Source organism: Macaca fascicularis, chromosome 9 (assembly GCF_037993035.2).
Source record: "Macaca fascicularis isolate 582-1 chromosome 9, T2T-MFA8v1.1".
Lineage (NCBI taxonomy): Eukaryota > Metazoa > Chordata > Mammalia > Primates > Cercopithecidae > Macaca > Macaca fascicularis.
The window spans coordinates 85,660,704-85,687,692 of NC_088383.1; the positions used below are offsets into that span (position 1 = coordinate 85,660,704).

Genomic DNA, 26,989 nt, shown 5'->3' on the forward strand with positions numbered 1-26,989 from the left:
TTCTGTAGTTTTATAATAATTTCAACATGAGGAGTGTAATAACCCTGGTACTCTGGTCTGCCATAAACTCTTTTACTCCACTCAGAGCACTTTCATTTTACAGAGGAGGAAACTGGACTCAGAGAAGTGACTTGACTTGCCCAAGGAAATTCTCCCAAAGGAGCTGATAGCTGCCAGGCTTGAGGCGTTTTCTACTTTCAAACCAATGGTCTGGATTCTCACCAGGCTAATGTTCATTGTATTTGTAGAGCCAAATAAATAAATAATAAATAAAACTACACACACACACACACACACACACACACACACTTTTAAAAAAGGTAATGGTTATAATTAGCCAAGTTTACCACTTTAATTGATTAAACCACAATAACATAGAATAGAGTTAAAATAAATTTAAAGCTTAAAATTATACTGGATATAACTTAATGTTTCTTTTAACAGGGCATTTTAGTATCTCTCAATATCTCAGTCCCTCATTAATGTGTAAGGGGAAAGAGTATAAACTGATAGTGAATTTCAAAGGGTTTTTCATGTCTCTGTGTTTCTATTTATAAACTATTGTTCAGGATATATATGCTTTTTTTTCATCATTAGCCACCTCAACTGTTTTATTGAGAAGAAACATCAAGCCCAGAAATATTACAGTATAAACAAGATACTGTTATTCCTCTAGACTATACTGTTATCACTGTAATAACAGTATACTGTACACTGTAATTACAGTATAAACAATAATGCTTATAAGAGCAACAGGTGTGATAGATTTTCTATAGAAAGCAGAACCCCTTATCTTCACAGCACATGGCATATCCCCTCTGTTATTAAAAAGAGGAATTGTTTGGATTGAGGTATTGAAAACTGTTAAGACCAAAGTCGTTTAGGTACTACTTTTTATTTCCTAGGAGTGTCTCATTTGGTATTCATCCCACACAAATGCCACTGTTTCTTCAGGTGCCATGTAACTTCAGAGAAAGACATGAGAGAAGCAGGGCCTTCAGCAAAGATATGGGACTGGCCAAGAATTAAGAAGGAAGGAGCCTCACTTTAGAACTAATGGGGTCTTGTGTGTATGGCTTATTCCCCCACTGGATAGATATGGATATTTAAACATAGAGAAATCTTTATTCTCTACTGAATAGTTGAGAATAAACGATACACTCACGAGGAGGCTAGCCTTACCCACGTTGTCCATATATTTAAATCAAATGTTATAATAACTCCATCTGTTGAAATGGGCTGTGTGTTTTTCCGCATGACTCTCCCATTTTATCTCATCAACCCGACCTTGCTGGCACAAGATACAATCACTGTAGTATCCTGCTTGTTTCATCAGGAAGTGGAGCAATAGTTTAATTTGTTAAGGAAATAGCAAGAAGCGAACTAAAGATTGCATTTTGTATTTTTCTACAAATTGTGTTTTCTTTGAATTCGTGCGTATGAGGGCATATCACTCATCGACACCTGATCCACAAGTATCAGCTGCTTGTCAAGGACCCCGAGACTCCTGAAGTTGTCACCTCATAGAGATCAGTTCTCTTCCACTCTACTCAACCTTTAATCTACATGAAACTTTGGATATATAAAATACTAAGGTAGTTTACCTGAGTTTGATATCAGAATTTAAGATGAGCTGTAGCCCATTAGTCTTTCAAGTACACAGGGTAATGTCATGCATTGTAATCAGCAGTACTTTGAATGAATAAGGAAGGGTAAATATAAAATGCTAATTATATGAAGGTAGAATCTTTCTCTGTCAGTAGTACCCACTTTAAGATGAATAATAACTTTCTAAGTATTTGACCTGTGGCAAATGACTTGCTCTTTTTGATCCTCGGCTTCCTCATCTGTAAAATGGGGATAATAGTGGTGCCTTCTTCATTAAGTCATTGTGAGGAGTTAATGAAAGTGAGTGTAAAAGCACTTGGCTCCACCCCCAACACATAGTGGGTACTTACTAAGTGCTAATTAGTATTATTACAGCTTAAAAAGACAGGTGGTGATCTTGGTGTTTAATGTTATCATGCACACTAGTCCCATACTTGTTTATGACACTGTAATCTTTGTGAAACATTTTTTATGATCTCAAAGTGCCTTTTCATGGGTGATCAGTGTTGACAGTGATCACAGTAGAACAGATAACACTATAAAAGACAGTTTTAAAATTCCAGCTTTAAAATTCCAGCTTTGTCATAAATCATACAGATAGCCTTTATATATGAGTGATTAGAAGAAATTATAACTAAGGTGTCTTATAAAAGTTTTATCATTTACCATTCTTTTTTGGGGGGCGGGGGTGGTGACAGAGTCTCCCTCTGTTGCCCAGGCTGGAGTGCAGTGACATGATCTCAGCTCACTGCAACCTCCGCCTCCTGGGTTCAAGCGATTCTCCTGCCTCAGCCTCCTGAGTAACTGGGATTACAGGCACCTACCACCAGGCCCAGCTAATTTTTTGTATTTTTAGTAGAGACGGGGTTTCACCATGTTGACTAGGCTGGTCTCGAACTCCTGACCTCAGGCAATCTGCCTGCCTCAGCCTCCCAAATCATTTACCATTATTAACAACCATTGACTATGCACTTTCCTGCCCAAAGTGCCATTCAGAGCACCACAGCGATGGAGAAGCAACAAAGCTTCCATGCCTCTCACCAAATCTTCAAGCTCCTCTAAGATTGATACCGTGACAGGATGTGAGCCTTAGCCCCTGATCCCTGGAGTCATCGGCTTATGTTTACAAGCTAAGTGATTGTGCACCTTCGATGCTGATCCTTAAGTGTTTAATGGCTTAGGTCACCCACATGTGATACTGTTAGCTACTTGACCATAAAGGGGGAGTTTACCAAATGATAAATTTTGGTCATATGAAATATTAAAGTAGGCATAAATATTTACAGAGCTAAGGAGACTCTGAAATTGTGTGCAGAGACAAGGATATTATTGAGTCCAGCGTAAGAAGTGAGGTCATCTTTGCTTTTAGATTAGGAACCATTATGAAAGGAGGAATGGTGCCAATTCAGGAAAGCCTCACAATTCAGCTTCTTTCCAGGAACTGATGGGTAGGTCTCCTTCCAGGACACTGGTGTTTCTAAAGCACTTATATCCCTTTTGAAGTGGTATCTATATACAAGTTAGTGTACTACACACTAAATTACTTCAAAAGCTTTACATCCACATAGTCAGAAGATCAGGGTTAGAATTTTGTATTGTTCAGAATTCTGGGTCCCCCTCTGCTAACAGAGAGCCAGTCACTTATCCTCTGGGAAATGTCTTTTCCCCGTCTCCCCCATTTGGAATAATTCTTGAGGTTGTCATAAAGATTAAATGACATGTATATTACAGATGCTTGGTAGGCAGGAAAATGTAATATGAACATAGGGGAAATTATTTGTCTGAAATAGGGTGTTTGTGTATGTATCTGTAGTCCACTTATTTTCCTTGTTTCTGCATGTAGTTAGCTAACTTGTACAGATGGGAGAACACACAGCAGTTGCAAGTCAATGGCAGAGCAAAATATTCAAACCTCAAATACTAAACTTTCTACCTCATACAATTTGGTGGAAGCTTTTATGTATAATACTTACAGTCAGCATTTGGGGAGGGAGGAGTTAGGGGAATGATACAGTTGCTATATTATTAACTTTTGGCACTCCCAAATCAAATGATACCCTATGCTGCACAGCATTGTTTAAGGGGCCTCATAATAAGCCCATTTTTACACTTATGAGTAGGTGTAGAGCTTTACATCTTACAAAACATTTTCCACAAACATTATTTCATTTAGCCCTCTTAACGACTTTTTGGAAAGTTATTATTCTTGTCCCCACTTGATATATGGAACTTTGCGGTGCAGTGGGTTAAGGAAATAGCACAGAATTATATCCCAGTTAGTGAGATGGCCAAAATACAATTCCGTTTTCTTTCTCTTTGTGCTACCCTCTGATCCCTTTAATCTGTGTTTCATTTTTGGTTTTTTAAACTTGTTTCATAAAAAGAAACAGTTATATGAAACAGGTGGTCAGGCAAGATAGCCTTAAACATGCTATGACACATAAATGTAATTTATTTTTAATTAGGTAAAGTTGAAATCTAGCATTAGCACCTTTTGTAATATTAAGAATGTAGTTCATGAAATAAATTTCTCTCTCAAATGTAGATTTTTTCCAGTACAAAATCATAGTTTTGCTTATTAAAAAGTCAAAGATACACATTATACATTAAACTGTTGTCTTTTTCTTTTCTGGAGTTGTGACATACACGTTTTTCAATCTGCTAAGCCATGCCTAAACAAAGTCAGACAGATGACCATAAAAACTGTTTGCTACCTCCTCTTATGCATGTTAAGTTAGACCAGTGGAACAGCATCTTGATAGGATAAATTTTGACAGAAAGACTGTAGTTAGAGTTGCAGAATTTGCAAAATCACACTTTTACCAAAATCACCCTACCCCAACAGAAAACCTGATGAATGAATCCACACAGAAAGGACTTTAGGCAAACCCACACAAATAATTTAACATGCTATAAGAAAAGGATACCTTTTGGTCTATTTTCAGTACATAGCCTGCATTTCACTGGTGCCCAGTAAAATAGAAACTGCAGTGGAAAAGACACTTTGTCTTCATAGAACTAACAATGAAAAGTGCACAGTATCTAATGCTTCTGTCTTTAAACAGGTAATGGTAGGAAATGTCAAGAATAGATCCATTAGGTTAACCTGAGTATTCATCTATAAATCTGTTTCCAAAATTATGCTTTTTTTAAAAAAAAAAAAAAAAAAGGAAGCTTCTCCTGGAAACCACATCAATATCAACAGTCATAACTGGACTACAAACCTAAGAGTTAATGTCCACCTATAGCTTGTAGGGAAAAGACATCACTTTTTAGTTGATTCCCGCAACCAAAACTTGCTCTGACTTCTCCCACAACAGTGGGAAGACAATAGGAGCTTTAGAGATCTGAAGAGTTGGTCTGAGTAATACCTGAAATAATTCCCAAGTAGTCAAAATCCTGCAGAGCTGGGCCACTCAGACTGAAGGGTTTTTCACTTTTACCCCAAACTATGCAAAACTATGCACATATGCAAAAACTATGAACACACAGATTCGTTCAAAGACAGCCTGTGGTATTTGGGATAGAAAGGGTTAGTGATGGTAGGTTACGCCATGATGTTGACATATCCATGACATGAAAGCTGGGGAAGGGACCCTAGATGGAAGGCTGGACATCATCTTGTTGGAGACTAGTCTGACTCAGAAGCACCTTGGAGAAGTATATACTTTAGCAGGAATACCAGAGTGACTGAACGCAATAAGGTATTTTAGGAGAAACAGGTCCCAGGAGGTCAAGTCGTTTTCCTTATGACCCGTCAATACTTAGCATCAATGAAGAGCCTCAGAACAGTCAGTCTTTCCTGTTTGTCCTCACTAGCTGGAGCCCGACAGCCTATTAGGCCCGTGCTGTCCAGACCGACCTCACTGCTAGAAGCTAACATGTAAAATGATTTGTACAAGGCAGTTGCCACTAAACCACTGCTAAAGGCCGGTGCCCAGCCTTCTTATTCTCCTCCGTAGTCCAGAAGCATTTCCTTAAAAGTCAGAAAATCCATAAGCACTAGCAGCATAAATATGTCACCAGCAGAGCAGACATAAATATGTCTTCCTCTTTAGGGTGCCAAAAAGTTGTCGGGTGTTATTAAAGCCACTGGCTTAACTGCAAAAATCTACTCCAACAACTGTTTCTCAATATACCTTTCTACCAAACACTTATTCTTTAAAATGGGGCCATACATGAGCTTATTCTCTTTTGTGCTTCAAACCCCTATTAGTACTAGTCCCCAAAATTTCTCTGTAACACCTGGAACTCATCATCCAGGATAATTTCTTGTAAATAGCCAATGACAGCATCACATGCTGCATCCAGAGCAGAGAGATGGACAGCATGAATCTCTCTTCTTAGGTTAGCTCTGATTGAACAAAGCCACTGCTGTGTCTAGCTGCTTTGGTCCCAGGAGGCATCTACACCTGTCACAAGGCTCAGCTTCGGCTACATGTGGCTAAGGTCTCCCTGTGTCTTACCAACCATTGAAATGCAGTCTTATAAAATAATCCTGAAAAGACCCTTTCTATAGGAGTTTTATGTAAGTACTTCTCTTACCTAAGAATGTTCTTGATAAAATTGATGGCAATAGAAATGTTGAACAATACATTTGAGTTGAAAATAGAGTTCCCTTGGGATGGTAGTACTTAATTTGCAATTTGAAAATTCTACCACCCCAGAATGTATTTTTTAAAACTCTTAAAAACTCAACAGCAAAAAGACAGACAATCCAATTATAAAATAGGCAAAAGACTTGAGCAGATATTTCAGCGAAGAGGAGATAAGAATGGCAAAAAAGGCCAATGAAAATATATTCAACATTATTATTCATTGGGGGAATGCAAATTAAAACTTACAATGAGTTGTCTCTGCACAACTATTATAACAAGTGAAACTTTTTAAAAAATGATGACAATACAAATGTTACTGAGGATGTGGAGATCTCTCATACATTACTGGTGGAAATCTGAACGGTGCAGCCATTTTGGAAAATGGTTCAGCAGTTTGTTATTTAGCATGCGACCTAGCGATTGCATTATTCAGTATTCATCCCGCAGAAATAAAAACTTATGCTCACACAAAACCTATACACAAATGTTTATGGAAGTGTTTTTCATAATATTAATAGCAAAATACTAGGAACTACTCAAATATCCTTCAGTGGGTGAATGGATAAACAAACTCTGGTACATCCATGCAATAAAAATTTATTCAGCAATAATAAGAAATGAACTACTGATATGTTCAACACCGCGGATGAAACTCAAGAGCATTATGCTTAGGAAAAAAAAAGTAAATCTCAAAACATTACATACTTAACGTTCCCATTAATATAACAATCTCACAATAATAAAAGAGCTCTAGAGATGGACAACAGATTTATGGTTGGGGGTGCAAATATAAAGAGGTAGTATGAGAGGATTCTTTTGTGATGGTGGAACAATTCTATGTCTAGATTGTGGGATTTTTTTTCTTTTTTTTTTTCTTGAGACGGAGTCTCGCTCTGTCGCCCAGGCTGGAGTGCAGTGGCCGGATCTCGGCTCACTGCAAGCTCTGCCTTTCGGGTTTACACCATTCTCCTGCCTCAGCCTCCCCAGTAGCTGGGACTACAGGCGCCCGCCACACGCCCGGCTAGTTTTTTGTATTTTTTAGTAGAGACGGTGTTTCACCGTGTTAGCCAGGATGGTCTCAATCTCCTGACCTCGTGATCCGCCCGTCTCGGCCTCCCAAAGTGCTGGGATTACAGGCTTGAGCTACCGCTCCCGGCCTGTGGGATTTTTTTTAATCCTATGACTTTGATAAAATGGCTGCCATAAAAGCTAATCTAAAGTTTTTAAGTCACCTTTGTGCCATAGAAACATGAAAGTGTTTAAATACACGATGTTGCTTTAATTCCACTTAGGTACCATTTTTTATGTTTACTTAAAGGGAATGGTACTGATTCTATCAGCAAGCAATGATTTTAGTATACAAAAATTGATCGTTTCATGGAAATAACAAGAGCAGGGATACACTCATGGCAGTGATTAGAGGCGTTATTTGCTATGATTCCCTTTCTCTCTTCTCCTATTGGCAAAATACAGTCTGTACTACTTGCTGCATTTTCTTCAGCTTTTCCAGTCTGAGGTTTTATACGTGAAGTTTGGGGCTGCATAGTACCATGTGGCAACGTCTTTCTCTGATCACTGCCCTTGTTTGGAAGGACTTCCTAGAACAATGACTTACTCTGCTGTATCTGAATTACTGTTGATACCAACTTATTTTCTTGAAAGTGCTTCCAGTTTCCCTCAGATTTAGGCACTCAACTAGGTAATTCCAAGATGGCTGACTTTCTTTATCCCCTTTAGAAGAAACATCTTTTGGAAGCCTGTGAGCCTTGGTGTGCCCTGGGGGTGGAGGTCAAGAGCTGAAGGGTACCCTGCCAGGTGGGGTCTTTGTGTGTCTTTCTGGTATAGGCGCCTGCCTATTATGTAAGAGAAGTATGACACTGAACTCTTTTTAGTTTAGAACTGAGAAAATGGAAGAAACTGAGGAAAAGCAGGCTGTTAAAAAGCAGGTCAGTGATAAAATAAGACTTTGGCACAGACCACCCCAGGTGCAAATGCAACTGTCAAGACATCGGAAAACTAACTTCTCCATGCCTGTTACCTCGTCTGTAAAATAATTAGGATAATAATAGCATCTGCCTTGTCAGTTGTTGTGGGGATTACATGAGAAAATGTGTTTTAAGCCACCCAGCCCTGTGCCCGCCACATATGGGGGCCGCAGTACACGTTGATTCCCATTTCTTTTGAGTTTCTACCCTATTTTTTAGCTGCCAGGGCAGTTTGAAGAGAAATGGCTTGCAATGAAGAGGACTGATTGCTAGGAGTGAACAGGGTTAATTAACTTTTCCCAAGAAATTTGTACCTGAAAAAGAATGTATTTTGATTAAGCCTTTGTAAGATAGAGTCATTTTGCAAAATACTAAGGGAAGTCAGTTTTTTTTGTTTTTTTTTTTTTTTCTGAGACTAAGTCTTGCTCTGTCACCCAGGCTGGCATGCAGTGGCGCAATCTCGGCTCACTGCAACCTCTGCCTCCCAGGTTCAAGCGATTCTTCTGCCTCAGTCTCCTAAGTAGCTGAGACTACAGGCGTGTGCCACCACGCCCAGCTAATTTTTGTATTTTTAATAGAGACGGGGTTTCACCATATTGGCCAGGCTGGTCTCGAACTCCTGACCTTGTGATTCGCCCGCCTCAGCCTCCCAAAGCGCTGGGATTACAGGCGTGAGCCACCTCGCCAGGATGGGAAGTCAGTTTTATGCCAAGTAAATGATCACCCACCTCTTGGATGTGTTCTTGGAGTAGACACCTGTGCTTGACTTTTCACTACCCTCTCTGGTATCAAAGACTAGGACCTTGGTAACTCCATTTTCAAATATACTGCCATGGGAATGGCTTAAACAAAGGAGGTTACCGGTGATACCTTTCCTCGTAAAAACATTGGATTCCACTATTTTCTGGGGTCTCTGGGGGATTCAGAAAGCACCAGGCAAGCCTTTGACTTCAAGAGAATATAAGCAAGCAAGGAAGAATAGAAATATCCACTGGACTGGAATTCACCTGGGAATCTTGGCCGTAGGGTAATTCATCAGGAAACTGAAGACGGTTTCCTGGAAGAAACTGAGGGACGGAGAAGTGTGTTTGCTTTTAGAATTTTTTCACGCATCCTGTTTTTGGAGGGATAAGCCAAAGAAGTAGCCCTTATAATAGGATGGACTCTCTTTTTCCCAGGCCTTCAGTATCTCAGGAACACATTACCTGAGAACTGGTGAGGCCAAGAATGACATTGTTTCCATCTTTGTATCCCCCGCTCTCTGCATACAGCCTACTCAATAAAGCTATATTAAATTAATATATTCATTCCTCTGGGTAGCTGAACACAGTCGTGTCTTTATTCCCCAGTGGTCTCTTTGCAGGCTGGGAGTGATGGGTTTTGTTAGGCATACTAATTTTAGCAGGCTGACTGAAAGCTCCCTGAGGGCAGGAACCCAGTTGGTTGCTTTCATGTCACCTCTTTAGAGCTTGGCAAGACACCTGGCATCTTGTCATTCTATAAGCATTTAAGTGAATGCATGAAAACTACCCCTGGTTCTGTCCTCAGAACTCACCGTCAGCCTGGGGGAGAGAGCAGTTTCTGTGGGGGGGCATGGGCTGTCTGTGGAAGGCCACAGTCAATTTCACCTCCTCACTCAGCCGTTTGCAGGAGGTTGTAAATCACCTCTGTACCCGGGTCGGGGTCAGCGGTGCGTCCCTACGCCCCCTGCGGGGACCCCTCCGGCCAAGTCGCAGAGGAAGGTAACCCAGAATGGAAGAGCCAGCCAACACGTGCAGCCGCCCAGGGAGGAGGAGGCTGGGCTAACGCAGCCCTTAGTCAGCAGCTGGGCTCGGTTTTGAAACAAAAGCCAATGTCCTCCCTCGGAGTCCGCGGCCGGTCAGCTCCTAGGGGGAAGAAAGCCATGCTGCCCAGCCGGTTAGTGGCCCAACTTACTTTTCCAAAGCCTGGGACAAAGGGCCAGCAAAGGCACGGGAGTGGATGGGATATTGGGGATGGGGTACGGGGACACAGATGGCCCAGACTCCCCCCTCCTGGCAGCGCGGGGAAAGGGCGGGGGTCTCCCATGCTCTGTGTCGGTTTGTCCCGGGCGATCCGCCTCCGTGCCCGGGCCCGTCGGGTCTGCGTAGAGCCAAGGCACCTTTGCCACCCGTGTCCCAGAGCACAGACACACCAGGCCCCGGTTTCATGAATGAAATCCAATCGTGTGGATATAAATAGCCGCGAAGGCTGCTAACGTCACAGTGCGAGCGGCGGCCGCCACGGCGGCGGAGCGAGGTGCCGGGTGCTCCGTTCCGCCCGGCTGCCCCGCCTGGGAGCGGGGTGGGGGCAGGCGAAGGGGAGGGCTGCGGGTGGAAAGGGGCGAGCCCCTCTCGCCCGGGACTGGGAAGAGCGGCCGCGGCGCCGGGCGAGGCGGCAGGGCGAGGCAGTGCCATGCTGCCTTTGTGCAAAGTTGGGCGGCGGGCGGCGCGCCGCGCGCAGGGGCCCCGCACACCCGCGACCGCGCGCAGCCGTGGCTGCTGCTGAGTGGCGGGGGCCCCCCCGCTCCCCCCGGCCCTTGAAGGCGGAGAGAGCTCGCGTCTCGCTCGGCTTCAGGGTAGGTTCTGTGTCGTGAGTGCTCTATGCTATGAAACTTCTCCGAGCAGCCGCTGCGGAGCCCCCACCGCCCCGGCCCCAGCGGGTGGCAAGTGCGGGCCCCGGGCCGTGCCACGCGGCCAGCAGCGCCCCGAGAGAGAGTTGTGGGACCGAGCCGCTAGGGGGGCCGCCCTCGCCTCTCCGAGAGGCCAGGAACCCTCCCATCAGAGGCGAGCACAAGAGATTTCTAGGAGCGCCCGCACAGCCGCACCCCTAACTTGGAGCTGAGAAAATGTACAACAGGCACCCTTATCAGGCTGGCTGCGCCAGGGAGGGGGTGGTGCCGCGCCGACGAGAAGGCGCTTCCCCTTCGAAGGCCAGTGTGGGGAAGGCAGGGCGGGTACCGGAGGACCCGAACAGGGGAATAAGCTAGCCCCTTTGGCGCTTGCACCCTCTTGAGAGTTGACTGGCCAGCCCACAGTTTGGCGTTCCCCTCCCCTCCCCCGCAACCCCCTGTCTATGGAGTCTGTTGTGAGTTGCTGTGACAACAGGAGAAGCTGCCATGAGGGGCTTGCAGAACACCTTACCTTGTCTGTGTGTGCTCGGCTTTGGGGAAAACAACCAAGGGGAGATGTGCAGGCAAGAGAATCCAGCCCTCTGCCCCCCGAAAGGAAGTGGAAGGCAGGCACAACTATGTACAAATATATCATTAGATCCTACTGTTAGCTGCACCGTTTCCATCCCCAGCAGTATCAAACATCTCAACTGAGGAGCAATGTCAATATTTAGACTTGGACAAGCCAAAAAGTTAGAAGGGAGCGCCAAGCACAGGGTTTTGACTTGGCTTTGCACGTTAGCACACAAGCTGTGCCTTTGGAGCTGACTGTACACATTTGCTGGGGGCAAAAATGCATGAAGGTTAATATATACACAGAGGCACCCAGATCTAGGAAAATCTAGGAAGTTAAGACCAAAAGAGTCGCCCTGACTTTGAACTTCCCCATCCTGTGCTGTTCACTGAGCCTTGTTGAACTCCAGCCAAACGCTCAGCTTGAGATTTCACTGGTTTGGGGCTCCCCCACCCCCAACCGAGGCTGTGGTGTACGTTCTACACTAACATACTCTAAACCGAAAAAATAAAATACCGTTATCGGTGGTTGCATCTTTGTATAAGTCCTCTGACGAGCAGCAGATAGTAAATAGTCAATAGGCTGTGTTTGTTTGGTCTTAGCAAGCCTTAGACCTTTTTAAACATACTCTGGTAAGTTTGTTTACAAACGCTATTTAGAAATTCGGAACTATGTTTCATTTCCAGTAACCTTGTAGATGCCTAAGAGAGTCACTGGTTGCTAGAAAATAAACACAAGCTCTTTTCAGTATAAATAATGTCTGCATTCTGCTCCACAGGTGGAGTGGGCAGTAAATTATTATATTAAACATGGTTTCCTCTGAGATTCCTGGATCATATTTGGACATACTAATGGGAAAAAGCTTTAACCAGTTGATCCTAGTACAGAAGGCTTTGGAAAATCATTAGGAAGCAAGAATATCATAGTCAATATACTAATTTTGCCCATTATGGCTTTCCCAGAGTTTGAAGATAGTGTAAGATTTTTTAAGTGCATAACGCAAGCTGTGTGATCACACAGGTGGAAACAGAAACACATGTAACAGTTTGATGTTATTGGCTCAATAATACAAATGATAAGTTATACAAATACAACGGGAAAAAACAAAATTGTTTGGTCTTTTAATTATGATTATGTTGTCTAAAAATGCTATTTTGAATAGGATGACCACATCTATGACTTCTGTATTGTAAAATGCCTCTAAGATTTTCATTGTTATCTATCGGTTTGCGGCCAAATGTTTTTTGGGTTTTTTTTTTTTTTTTTTTTTTTGGTATCGTCCCAAGTGCTCAAAAATGTATTTTCACAAATCCTGCAAAATGTTAACCTAGCTATTTCAGGATGTATTTGACCCTAAGAAATGCCACATTAACACTGGCACTTAGCAAAAGTAAAGCAGATTCTTCCCTTTCTCGGGGGAAAAAAAAAGAAAACAACGTATGTTGAAAATTTTAGTGGCTCCCCATGTACTCCTGGCAGGCAGTAGAATTTATAAAGTATTTCTCTCTTTTATGTAGGTAAGTCCAGCTGTGAGCCGAGTGTTCTGTTCTTCACTTCCAGCAAGCCAGGTCAGTGTCTTTGTGCAAACCCATGACTATAGATTGGTAACATTCTGTATCTAATTTTGAGCATGCATTTCAGAACAGGTTTCTTAATCATTTGTCTTTTAAAAATTTTGTCTTTGACCTTTTTATGGACTCAGTTAGGAATGTCATGAGTTCAATGATTATTAAAATTATTGCTTACTCTGTGAGTACCATGGTACAAATATGGGCCTCAAACCAGTTTGTCCTTCATACGACGTTTTATTTTTCACTTTAGGCATCAGAATGGTGCCCACGCTTGAGAATACTGGGGATCTGGGTGCTTGATAATTGAGGGTTTACTTCTATGCTAATCTTAGCACTCTGGGGTGGAAGAAACTTGATATAATAATAATTGACTTATTGAGCATGAATCACGGTTCAGGTAATGTGCTGCATTCTTTATATTAATAGTCTTATTCTGCTTCAAAAAGAAAAAAAAATATCTCGGGGAGGTGAAACCACTACCTTGAGTTCCAAACTACAGGTGAGGAGTTGGAAGTTTAAATAATATGTTCAATTCTTACTTCTATTAAATGGCACAAATAGGATTTTTTTTTTAAAGTTTTTGTCTTACCCTAAGACCTAAACTCTCTAGTTGAAAAATTGTTTTCCACTAGGGAAACTGAAGACAAAGAAGGTTAAGTGACTTGTTTAAGATAACTTGGTAATTACTAGCACATATAATAACAATGGCCCAGCTGTTGCAAAATAATCAATTCTATTCTCTTAAGTAAATTAGTGAAATTGTAAGTATTCATGTGTACTTTCTGGCATGACGCTGTCAAAGATATAAGAAAGTTTTTATTGTGGGGTCTCTGGCCTTGAAGATTTTACGGAAGATTTAAAAGGCAAGATGTTAAACATTCAGGTATGAAACAATAGAGAATAAATCAAGATTATACTTGCCAGAAGGCTGAATTGGGGATCAGTGGTACATTTATGAGAAGTTCAGCATTTTCCACTCTGTGGAATTACTTTGCAATTCCATATATGCATGAAAAAAAATTTCCAAGCACATTTTTTTTGTCTGGCTAGATGATTAATCGGTGAGAGTTTGGGAAAGGGTAGAATGTAGAATTTCAACCCAACAGGGAGAGATTATGTAGTCATCCAGAACCGCTAAATTGCAATATCTCAAACTCAAAGATGTTATTGCTTCACAAGCATAGTAACCTAAAATTGTGAGCTATTTGAATCTGCATGGCACCTTTGAGAAAGCATAATAATTTGGCATGATGTTTAAAAGTACTGGATTTTTCCTGGAACCTCAGTTTGTCTGAAAGGCACCACGTAGATGGATTCGGATACGTAATAGATAAATCCTAACCAAAGTCCTGATAACAACCAAATATTAAGCAGACCTTTTTCAGGTTTTGCCTGAATTGACAGGCTTCTCTCTCTTCTGTTCCCCTAGTTCCTTTCTCCCCTCTTTCTTTTCATAAAGTAATTTGTAACAGTTGTGAATCCTTCTTAGCTAGTTTTATATAAAGGGGTACTAAAAAATGAAATGGGAAACAAATTATGAAACCAAACCTTAGGATATCATCTTTTTTAATGTACTGATAACCCCCACTCAAGCTAATAGCTCTAAAATCTTAATTAGTGAAGATATTTTTTAAGCATTTAAAGGGATGTTATAAGCTGTCCTATAACACCTCTGTCCTGTAAAAGTTGTTGTGTAGTGGATCATTACAAAATAGGTCACATTCTATAACAGCACTATTGTTATTGGGAAGATCCCATTATAGGCCAACACCTCATCAACAGGGTTAGTTGTGATAATGGTATATAACAAAAATATCAATATAGTAACCATAAACCTATAATTTTAAGCACTAAAATTATACTTTGAATCATATAACATTATGAACAAAAGAGATCTAGGAATTAGCATGGTATCTCTAATAATAATCATTTAGCAATCATTTGTTTTCTCTTTTGAATTTCATAAGGCTTTGGTTAGTATGCATGACTTACCTCTTTTAAAATGGCTGGAAACATTTGAAATTCTGCCATTTTTTGCTCAAGGAATATACCTGTAGAAAACAGAGAAATGTTTAAAACTTTCTCTTGGTCTTCCTTTTAGAAAATAGGCCATTCAAGTTTCCCTCTGGCTTCATGTTTTAGGGTTTAAAGAGCATAGGTGATTTGAATGCTTCTCTTCTCCACCAGGCTTCCCACCAACATCACAAGACCAAAACAAAACTTGGAGAGGGAGGGAAAAGTGAGTTCCAAAAAGTGTGTGTAGACGAGGGCAGGAGATGGGTGAGTGTGTAGGCAGCAGGGAAGAGGAAAAGGAAAGGGAAAGCTTTTGGGGGAAGGATCAAGAAGCAGTCACTCCAATGGATGGGATATTTACAGATTAGTTATTTGTTAGCATCAGAATTTTTTTATTTTTAGTTTGTAAACAAATAGAACCCACTTCCTCCTTTTCCTGGCACCTTTTGTTCCTTGTGCCCATAGGACAGATATTGGAAAACTGGCAAAAGATGCCAAAAACGATGGACATGTGATTATGACTGTCACTTTTTCCAGATGTCCCAGGACACTCCTGTCTTCAGAAACTTCCTTGAGCTCTGTCATCAAATACATCAGCATGCCTCTGATCAGGCTTTATCCACTAAAGAACGAATTAGCAAGTTTTACAAAGAAAGCGATGCCAATAGGTCTAGAAGAAAGCAATTACATGTCTCCACTGTGCACCTGAGTTTATTTATTGCATAGACACAGGTTAATGGCAAGTTCCCAGTGTTAATAAGGTTATGATCTTAGGTTCTATCTCTCTGTGGAGAAATTTCCTTTGAATTGTTACCCAACCATAGACCAAACCCTTAATGACTGCTGTGATAACAATAAACCAGCATTTATGCCCCTACTAGATGCCAGACACGTTAACTAAATTGCAGCTAATATTCATGATCAATTCCAACTTTACAGAGGCAAGAAATGGAACTCAGAGATGTTAAAGAACTACTAGGAAACAGAGCTTGGATTTGCACCCAATGCTGTCTAAGAACTTGAATATATATTTGCTCTAGATAACACCTCCCCGCACCCACCACCAAAAGCAACACTTTAAACCATTTCATTCCAGGTTACTCTTGCAGATGTTGGAGCATAGAAGTTATTCTTCTGGGTTTGTTTCTACTTTCTAAATTTTGTATTTAAATTTGAACTACATAACATTTTTGCCTAGATAAATTGGCTAACTGTTTAGGTCATTTTAAATGTATTTTGATGGAAGGTGTCACAATCTTAAACAGTTGGGTCAGAGAGAGTTGAATCATGGAGCCAGGAATGTCCTTATTAAGGATACCTAGCCCAACCTCATGTGGATGGAAAACACTGGCACCCAGAGAGGCAACGTAACTTGACTACTCTCATAGTTAATAAGTGACACCGTCTGAACTGAACCCAGGCTTCCAAGTCCCAGCCAAAGCCCAGTGCCGTTACATAACACTGCCTGAAAAGTGCCAAGTCTTCTAAATCTTCCAACATAGCCTGAAATACAACTAGCAAGTATGATATACATGTGAAACCCAAGGTACATCCAGAAATGCTGATAAGAGAATTCTAGTCGTGTAAAGATATAGTGGGTAGTAGGAGAAACCTCACTTATCTTCAGTGGTGTGGGAGATAAAATAGTCTTTTTCTCTTATTCAAAACATAACACCCTTCTAAGCTGTCTTTGTTACAATAACCCTTCCAAGCTGTCTTTGTTATGTGATCCATTTGGCGCTTTTTCATTTTGACCAAACTCTGGCTTTTCATTAACTATGCAACTTAGGTGAAATATGACCTTACTTTCCTCAACTGTAAAATGGGAACAGTATCCCCTCCCCCATCAGAGGGTTATGAGGATGTTATAAAAGCCTCATGCATGTAAAGCACATAGTAGGTGCTCAATAAGGGTTAGCTCTCTTCTTAGCCTTCCTAGAGTATGTCAAAAGAAAATGTTTTAACATATTAGGGCAGTTGTATCATTTTGTCTCTAAATTTACTGGAGTCATTTGAATTCTGATTTGCAAGGAATGGTTATAGGAACCTTTTTTTTCTTGAACACAACAGGCCCAGTGGTGTCTCTGGGTTCCAGTGGCCCAGTCTCCATTACATTTGTTTTCTTCACACTCTAGGGTTGCCAAAGTTTACTTGCATTGAATTATTTTATTGCCTTAGTTTCTGCTGCAAACTAATACCAAGCTTCTTTTGCAGATTTGTGGCTCTCATTTTCTTCCAGACACTGTTCCTAAGTAGCTAATGTGTGTTCTACATGGAACTTTGTATCTCAAAGCCACTATTTCCAGCCAGATAACTAAGAAATATTTCCGAAGAATATTATTGCCAGTAGAAAATTTTTGCTTTCAATTTTGAAATGTGAGACTTTCCTACCTTCATTTCAATTCACTGTAGTATTGAGTATTTGAGGTATGCTGCTCCTGCCTTTTCTTTTTTTTTTTTTTTTTTTTTTTTTTTTTTTTTTTTTGAGACGGAGTCTCACGCTGTTGCCCAGGCTGGAGTGCAGTGGCGCGATCTCGGCTCACTGCAAGCTCCGCCTCCCGGGTTCCCGCCATTCTCCTGCCTCAGCCTCCTGAGTAGCTGGGACTACAGGCGCCCGCCACCGCGCCCGGCTAATTTTTTGTATTTTTAGTAGAGACGGGGTTTCACTGTGGTCTCGATCTCCTGACCTTGTGATCCGCCCGCCTCGGCCTCCCAAAGTGCTGGGATTACAGGCTTGAGCCACCGCGCCCGGCCTCCTGCCTTTTCTTTTTGTCACGTGTTGCTGACTGATATATTGATAGGAAAAGCATAAACACCACAATTTCCCCATTTCACCGGCAGCACTTGATAAGTACCCTGGCCTAAATTACATCGCTGGGAAGTGTTTTCTGCACTCCTCTCCCCAGCTGCCACATTCCGTCATGTGGCACTTGCTGCCCTGCTTTGGACTTTCGGAACCGAGTCCTTGCCAACACCTCCAATTCATCACATATGTGGAGGAAAGCTACTGCTTTGATATATTTTTTTAAATACTTGTACCTGTTTTTCCTTTTTTAGTAATAATCCAAGTGGCCTAGAATAGGCTTTATTATCCTGGTGGTGCAATTTCACTTTTAGTATTTGGTAAATGCATGTTGCAAGATGGATGTCCTTTTCTTCAAATTTAAAAGTAGCAAGTATATGTCTTTCCCAGTGCTATGAAGTGGCTGAACTGGGGCTAGGTGCTGAGAACTCACCAGTTGCTATATTGTCCTTAACCTTCTGCTAATCTCAAACTGATTATATGTAAGTTTTTATTCTTACCAAGGAATTAATTGCTTTTAAAGCTGTGCACAAGCTTTCACGTGTGTACAACAAGAATGGGCATCTTGTTAAAGTGCAGATTCTGATTCAGTAATTCTGGGATGGGGCCTGAGATCATGCATTTCTAACAAGCTCCCCATTGATGCCAGTGCTGCTGGTCTGTGGACCACACTTTGAGTCATGAGGTCCTAAAGAATAGTGGTTACTATATCTTATGCTGAAATTCATGCTTCATAGGCCATAACCAGACCTTATTTTATTTACTTGTTTCTTGAATCGTAATAGAGAGCCATGGAATCTTAAACATAGGAGGGATGTAGGTGGTGACGACCTGGTAAATCAACCAGCTCTCCTGGAAAAAAGTAAAATGCGTGTATGTGCATACACAAATTGACATAAATTTTAGTGACATAAAGAATGTGTAGTACACTGTTTACAAATAATAATAAACTCTGTAATACCTGTTATTGTAAATTCAGTATAGCCGGTTAGGTCTCACAGTATGCTTTTGTTGTTTTTTGCAGAACTCTTCTATCCATAGGCCAACCTATGTTGCAGTTGATTAAGGGGTGCAGCTCCCATATAAATGCTGGCAGGTATTTTCTTTTATGTTAATCAGTAAGACAAAAGTGAAACATCAAAGACATATGTCAGAACTCTACTCATTCATCCATGATGTGAATCACTTCCTTGTTGAACCGGATGATAATTTTTAGTACTGAAAGAATATTTTTCAAACGTACTATTCATAGTGCCACACCTCCACATACAGCACACTTTTAAGTTTAATCTCCATTATTAACAGTTTTAAATTATTTTCTTAGATCTAGAACAATAAAGCAAGCACTGATTGGTAGTGGCTGCTGATTTCTGTGGTGTAAATATTCCCACCACGTCCAATTTCAAGCTGCTGATGTGGCTGAGCACAGAATTGGAAAGAGATGACGCGGTGTCACACCATTGTATTGTACTTTCACCATATAGATAAAATTGGCGTGAATAGTCTCCAAATATAGATAATAGTAAACAGAAATAGCTAGAAAGTGATGCGTTTTGAGTACTTATTATCTTTGTTTTTAGTATAATTTATGTAATTGTAAACTGATGTAATTTAATTTTTAATACTGGCACTAATGGGCCTGCAAAATTCCTAAAAATTTAACAGCTAGTTCTTGTGGGCTAGTAGGGGCTGGCTTCTGCACACCTATGGATATAGATCATCTGGTGTAGTGATTCCCAACCTTGCTTTACACTGAATACCTCAAAGAAGTTAGAGCCTACAGTTTTAGTAGATCCATGTTAGAGCCCAGGAATATGAACTAAAACCGTTTTATGAAGTATATCTTATATTTCAAAAACAAATTATAAGTATATAAAAAAATTTCCTAAATTGAATACACTCACATAACCAGCACCTAAATATAGAAACAGAACATTACCAGCACCCAGAGGCCCTTCTCATGCCCCTATCCAGCCACTACCCAATCAATGTAACCCTTATCTTGACTTCTAATACCATAAATTAGTTTTGCCTGCTTTTGGACTTTATATAAATGAAATCATATCCTATGTATTCTTTTGTGCCTGGCTTCAATATTATGTTTCTGAGATTGATCCATAATGTGTGTAGCAGTAGTTCATTCATTTTTAGTGGTGTATAATATTCCATTGTATAAATAGGCCTCAATTTATTATTTTTTATCCATTCTACTGTTGATGGGTTGTTTCCAGTTGTTGGCTATTTTGGATAGTGCTGCCAAGAACATTCTTGTACAGAGAGTAGTATGCAAAACAAAACAAATCTCCCAGTGAGTCCAATGAGCAGCCAATCTTGACTGCCTTCTCTGTATCTTCCCCTCCTCTCTATGTCTCATATAGCACGCCCACGGCCATTGATCCTTTCATGTGAACCTACTTTTAAAACATAAGCCATGAGGCCCATGTGCTTCCATTCATTAGAGTATGTTCTCCTGGCTCTTTACAATACAGGTTCACCAGCTCTCCATTTCATCAAGATATCTGCATTTGTTCTCTCTAAATAGGGATGAGATTTGGCCTCACTTCAGTAAGCATGGGAGAATAATCGACACAGTGGACATGGAGCCAAAGGCTAAATTTGGCAGCTGATCATTAAGGCTCCTGGAAAGAGGCTTCAAGTAAAGGAACTTGTTTCCCTTTGTGTGTATCAAACAAAAGTCAACAATGAACCCTTAGATCAGATTCTAATATTCTTTAAACTCTATTTATTTGAAGTAGACCAGGGACTCTCTTCTGACATGACTACTGAAGTCTCTCGAAGTCTCATGACTTGATCTGGAAAGATTAGAGAATGTTTTCCCATGGCCTTGTTCCTACACCTAGCATGCAACAGGTATATCCTTGTTGCATTGTTCTAGGCTGAGGGGCTATGTAGTTTTTGTGGTTGGGCCTATTGAGGTATTAGTTCCTTTGATAGAAGTAAAGGGAGCTGAATAACCAGGAACTCCAAGATGATATACTGATGAGTGGGACATCTGCTCAGGATTGAAAAGAAGGGTCCAGGAGTAGCAAGGCTGTTCCCTACCATATAAAAGACATTTCACACAAAGTTCTTAAGGTATACAGAGACAAGGTCAAGAGTAGATGTTAATTTCACATAATGAAGGAAGAATGTTTTCTCACACATGAAGGTATTTTATTTCCTTGTTTTCCTACCTCCATGCCCTCTTTTTTGTAAAATTTCTTTGTTTCACAAAGAACATATGTTCACTACAGAAGAGATGGAATACATAGATGAGAAAAATAAAAAAATTAAAATGAATTATAATCCTATCCTATAAAAGATGTTGGCATTAGTATTTTAGTATATCTCTATCTCAATCTTTTTGTGTGTATTTAGGCACATAATTTTTAAGGAGTAGTGTTATTCAGTAAATTTTTAAATCTTTTTTAATTTAAAGATTTATCATGAACATCTTAATATAACAATAAGTGTACTCCTATAGCACATTTTTGATGGACATATATTCATTTTTCTTTAACCCATCTCCCGTGTTTGGACTTCTAAAGTTATTTTTGTTTCCACAAATAGTGATATGATGATGAACATTCTTTTTTTTTTTTTTTTTGACGGAGTCTCACTCTGTCACCCAGGCTGGAGTGCAATGGCGTCGTGGTCTAGGCTCGCTACAACCTCCGCCTCCTGCCTCAGCCTCCCAAGTAACTTGGACTACAGGCGTGTGCCACCACACCCAACTAATTTTTGTATTTTTAGTAGAGACGAGGTTTCACTATGTTGGCCAGGCTGGTCTCGAACTCCTGACCTTGTGATCTGCCTGCCTCGACCTCCCAAAGTGCTGAGATTACAGGTTTGAGCCACCATATCCAGCTGATGAACATTCTTTAAATGAAATCTTTTTCTATACATTTATTATTTTTCCAGGAATAAAGCCTTAAAATTGGATGAAAGTTATGACATTTTAAAGTCTTTTGACTTAAAATTTCTAGTCACACTCCAGACTGGTATCATTTTCCACTTCCACAAACAGTGCTTCATCCTGCTTTTTAAAATCGTACAATCTTTCATGTAATAATTTCTACCTAAAGTTGGAAGGTATAGGAACATGCCCTGAAAAATACTAGCTGGAAACTATTCGTTGTTATTAGCCAATAACTTCAAATAAAGTAAGAGATCTTAGGAAGTCTGGTTAATTTTCCACCAGCACTTTCGCGTTTATGGTCTAACATTGCTGTGAAAACCTGACAAAACGTTTCTTCCTTTGCCTGAATCAAAGCACAGCCTAGTCCTAACGAGCATATGATAGTCTCATGAATGTTTACATACAATTGCTTGATTGTCATTGTATCAGAAGACCACAGCAGGTGGTCACCCTGCTGCTCCAGAAGCTAACCTGGTAACATCTTTAGAGAATGCTTTCAATGAGTAACTTACTACAGAAGGCTGTGGAGACTTTTCTTCATGAGTATGGGTTTTTAAACACCCACAGTCTACAGCCTTGGTATTAGCTTTCTTAAATGAGCACTTACAACTTTGCCATCTCTAAAGACTTGACCAATATTTTGATTATTAATTCTTGACAAAACTTCCCCATTCAGCTCTTAGCTAAGCCCCACCCCCATGAGGATGATAGGGCCTCCAAAATCAATGTGTAGAGTTTCTTGTTTCTTTCTTTCTTTCTTTCTTTCTTTCTTTCTTTTTTTTTAACTTTAAGAAAGTATTGAAGTATAACACATAGAGAAATGTATGCAGATCGCAAAGTACATCTTGATGACTTTTTGCAAACTGAACATACCTATGTAACTGGCACCTAGATCAAGAACCAGTACACCACCAGTGCCCTACTTCTGGTCACCACCCGACTCCACCCTCAGTGTGTTTGAAACACCTCACATTTTATGTCCAGGTTAAGTCCTTCATTTACAGAATTCTGTTTGCCTGAACCATTACTTTATATGAGCTAGCTACTGTTAGCTTCCATCAGGATATCTCCCTTGTCACTGAAAATGTGTAGAAGTCTGCCTTTCCAAGTAAAGATTGCAACGTTAAATTTGGGCACTGAGTGTGCATCAATATTTATGTGTTTGTGATTTCCAGGTACACAAATACATACATGGCATGCATACCAACAAATCTAGAACTACTTTCTTCTTAATGAATGTAAAGCTGAATTATGCTATATTGATCTGAGCTTAGACTATCTTTAACTACAATTGATTGCCACAGAATATTTCATGTGCCCTGTTTCCAGTTTTTTAAAATTGCTCATTTCAGTTACCGTAAGTATTCCCTTTGAATGCTCAAGATTTAAAAGCCAAGAATTTTTCATCTTCTGTTTGAGATAGAATTGTATGTGTTTGTCCTGAATATCCACAGCTGTCTTTTTATATGGTTCAATTTCTGTGTTTGATATTCAGAAAAACATCATTTTGATTCCTGTGGGGTTTTTTTAATGTGAGAGCTCGAGTCAGAGAAAGAAACAGGTTTAGCAGACTCTCTATGCTTTTTATGTACATATGGTTTTGAAAAACAATTTATGTGTTATCAAAAATCATGTATTATGATTGGGTTGTACTCTTAGTAGAAGTGACAATCAAGGGTTATACTTAATCTATCCATTAGTTTTTAAAAAGCTAAAACGTATTTCTCATTATAGAAATAATATGTCTAAGAATATTATTCAGCCATAAAAAGTAATGGAGTACTGAAAGGTGCTACAATATGGAAGAAACTGCAAATACTATGCTAAGTGAAAGAAGACAGACACAATAGGCCACATATTGCATGATTCCGTTCACATGAAGTGTCCAGAATAGGAAAATCTGTAGAGACAGAAAGTAGATTTGTGGTTGCCAGAGCTGGGGTGAATGAGAATAGAGAATGACTGCTAGTGGATACGTGGATACAAGGTTTCTTTGGGGGATAATGGAAATATTCTGGAATTAAATAGCAGGAATGGTTGCACCACCCTGTGAATATCATAAACACCAATGAATTGTATACTTTAAAAGAATAAGTTGTGTAGCATGTGGATTTTATCTCACATTTTTTTAAAAAGCAAGACGTGCATTGTAGAAAATTTGAAATCAAAAGTAAAGTAGAAAATGGCAGGAACAAGTTATAGCCTCATTGTCCAGAAACAATTAGTGTTGCTTTCTAGTGTATTTCCTTCCAGTTTGTTTTGTTTTTCATGTATTGTTGTTGCAGAGGGAAAACGTCAATGTTGCTTCCTGTTACATGACAGAGATACAGTTACTGAATTTTAAATAGTCACATATTAAAACCAACCCAACCCCCTTAAAAAAGGGTAAGTCCCAAGAAAGATTTGTTTATTTGTCAGAGGGAAGTAATGGATGGGAATGCAAGTAAGACAAGCAGAGAATGATGGCTAACCCTGTAAGAAGGGATGAAGAAGGACCTGAAAGGAAGAGATCCCAGGTCCTGAGAGGCAGAAAGACAGATTTGAGCAGTTGTCATGAAAGGTGAGACTCCAGAGGGCAACATTTCAAAGAGACTTTTTTAGGAGGTTCACTGTAAGATGTGTAACAGGTGAGGTAAGCCACACCTCTCTATTCATAAGCAGCTACATGGTTCACAGCTTTCTAAGAATCAGTTTGTGTTTCTTTTGCTTTGCCACTGTGCTAAGACAGTGCTTCAGGTGAGTGCGTGAGGCACAATTTTATTTGGGTTACACATACTTATTTACTGTTGTTTCAGTCGAATATATTTCACATTACTATTCCACACTTTTCCTCACTAATATCAGCATTTCTCTGGATTATTGCAAACTCATCATAAGCATAACTTCGATGACAACCTTATTAGATAAGACGTACTGATGTTCTCTTGATACTAAGCACAGAGGTTGAAATATTTCACAAGCATTATCTAATATAATCTTCACAACAACCCATGGAAGGAGATAATTATCCCCAGTTTACAGATAAGAAAATACAGTCTCCGACAGATTAATTTGTCTAACATCACTTAGTAAGTATCTTAATCATTCCCTCACTTGTCATAGGTTGTTTTCATTTTTTTTAAAGATATGGTAAATATATTTGCTTTTAAAACATTTCCCATTTATAAAATTATTACCTTAGATGGATATATTAGAAAGTATTTTTTAAAATTACAAGGGTTGAGATTTTTTGTTCATGTTATAGAGCTTTTCCTTTCAATTGTTTCATTTACTTCTTTGTGGGCAGAGAATTTGGTTGACAACAATTTACACTTTGGGGGATTTGGGGCCTTATGGCCCAGTATGTGGTCAGCTTTTTAAATGTGCCAAGAACACTTGAAAGAAAGCTATCTTTCTATAGGTTTAAAAATGTGGGATATTTATTAATTTAGCCTTAGTATTTGTTATTCAGATCACCCATGTGTTGTTTATTTTCACTTTCTTAACCTGACATTGCTTTATTCTGATTTTTTGTCCCATATATTTGTTATTGTTGTGAGTTTCTCCTTATACTTAAAAAGTTTTCTTCATTTTATTCTATGTCTTTTGGTCTATGAAGGTTCATGTGACTTCTATTATGAATTGGCCTTTTGTAACCTTCTAGATTATCTCTGGCAGATACTTTTTCTATACCATTTTGTAACCAAATTCAAAATAACTACATAGGATGATCTTACGTTTTTATTGGCTTTGGTTTCCATAGTTCTTTAAAGCCTTGATGCCTTTGTTTGTTTTTAGTATTTAATTTTCAGTTATCTCTAGGTGTTTTGGCTAGTATCTTTGAGCAGTTTCCTTAAGGGAACTTGGGTTTTTTGACCTGAGTCTTTGATATCTAAGAACAGCTTTATGTTGCTTTCATATAAATATCAATTTGACCCAAGTCAGAAATTTATTATTATGTCCTTTTTCTTTCAAGAATCTGTTTTTTTTAATTTTTCATTTTCAATTATTATGGATGCATGTTAGTTGTACATATTTATGGGGTATATGTGATATTTTGCTACAAACATAAAATGTATAATAATCAAATCATGGTAACTGGGTGATATGGTTTAGTTCTGTGTCCCCGCCCAAATCTCATATCCAATTATAATCCCCACATGTTGAAGGAGGGGCCTGGTTGGAGGTGATTGAATCATGGGGGCAAACTTCCCCCTTGCTGTTCTCATATTGGAGTTCTCAGGAGATCTGGTTGTTTAAAAGTGTGTAGCACTTACCCCTTTGCTCTCTCTCTCCTGCTGCCAAGTGAAGACACGCTTGCTTCTCCTTCGCCCTCCACCATGATTGTAAGTTTCCTGAGGCCTCCCAAGCCATGCTTCCTATACTGCCTGTAGAACTGTGAGTCAGCTACACCTCTTTTCTTTATAAATTACCCATTCTCAATTCTTTATAGCAATATGCGAACAGACTAATACATTGGGGTGTCCATAACTTCAAGCATTTATCATTTTTTTTGTGTTAGAAACATTCCAATTCCACTCTTAGTTATTTTAAAATATGCAATAAATTATTGTTAATATATTATAGTTGCCCCATTGTGCTACCAAACTCTAAATCTTACTCCTTCTGTGTAACTGTATTTTTTACCCACTAGCCATCCCCTTTCTGTCCCCCTTTCCACTACCCTTCCCAGCCTCTGCTAACCACCATTCTATTCTATTCTCTACCTCCATGAGCTCAAATTTTTTTTTAGCTCCGATATATGAGTGAGAACATGAAATATTTGTCTTTTTGTGCCTGGTTTATTTTATTTAACATAATATCCTTCAGTTCCATCCATGTTGTTTCAAACAACAGGATTTCTTATCCATTCATCTGCTGATGGACACAGGTTTATTCCATATCTTAGTATTTTAAGTAGTACTGCAATAAACATGGGAATGCAGATATCGCTTTGATATACTAATTTTCCTTTTTTTGTTGTTTTGGATATATACCCAGCAGTGGGATTGCTGGATCATAAAAGAGTTTGATTTTTAGTTTTTTGAGGAACATCCATATTGTTTTCCAAAATGGCTGTGCTAATTTGCATTCTCACCAGCAGCTTGCAAGGGTTCCCCTTTCTCTATATCCTCACCAGCAATCATTATTACCTGTCTTTTTCATAAAAACCATTTTAACTGGGGTGAGATTATATCTTATTGTAGTTTTCACTTGTGTTTCTCCGATGACTAATGATGTTGAGCATTTTTTCATATATGCGTTAGCTATTTGTACATCCTTTTCTAAGAAATATCTATGCAGTTCTTT

At 39.7% G+C, this 26,989-nt stretch overlaps 1 protein-coding gene and 1 long non-coding RNA gene across 29 annotated transcripts in view; one reads left to right on the top strand and one right to left on the bottom strand.

Annotated features, from left to right (window-relative positions):
- Positions 1–15,095, bottom strand: part of LOC123566827 (uncharacterized) — a 33,950-nt gene extending 18,855 nt beyond the window's left edge. For 2 of the 3 annotated variants that reach the window (XR_010578006.2, XR_010578005.2), the window contains exon 1: positions 11,353–11,532. This is a non-coding gene — a long non-coding RNA (uncharacterized lncRNA). Of the gene's footprint in view, positions 1–11,352; positions 11,533–14,957 lie in introns of those variants that run through there. The other variant, XR_010578007.2, reaches the window with a different exon arrangement.
- Positions 1–26,989, top strand: part of RHOBTB1 (Rho related BTB domain containing 1) — a 144,586-nt gene that overhangs the window by 46,998 nt on the left and 70,599 nt on the right. For 7 of the 26 annotated variants that reach the window (XM_074000781.1, XM_074000779.1, XM_074000784.1 and 4 more), the window contains exons 1-3: positions 10,576–10,787; positions 12,912–12,962; positions 18,806–18,877. The exons of 2 other annotated variants lie outside the window; for them this stretch is intronic. The gene's annotated coding sequence lies outside the window, so the exon portion shown is untranslated. Of the gene's footprint in view, positions 1–10,030; positions 10,109–10,575; positions 10,788–12,911; positions 12,963–18,805; positions 18,878–26,989 lie in introns of those variants that run through there. 17 more of the 26 variants (XM_074000778.1, XM_074000786.1, XM_065521067.1 and 14 more) reach the window with 5 other exon arrangements.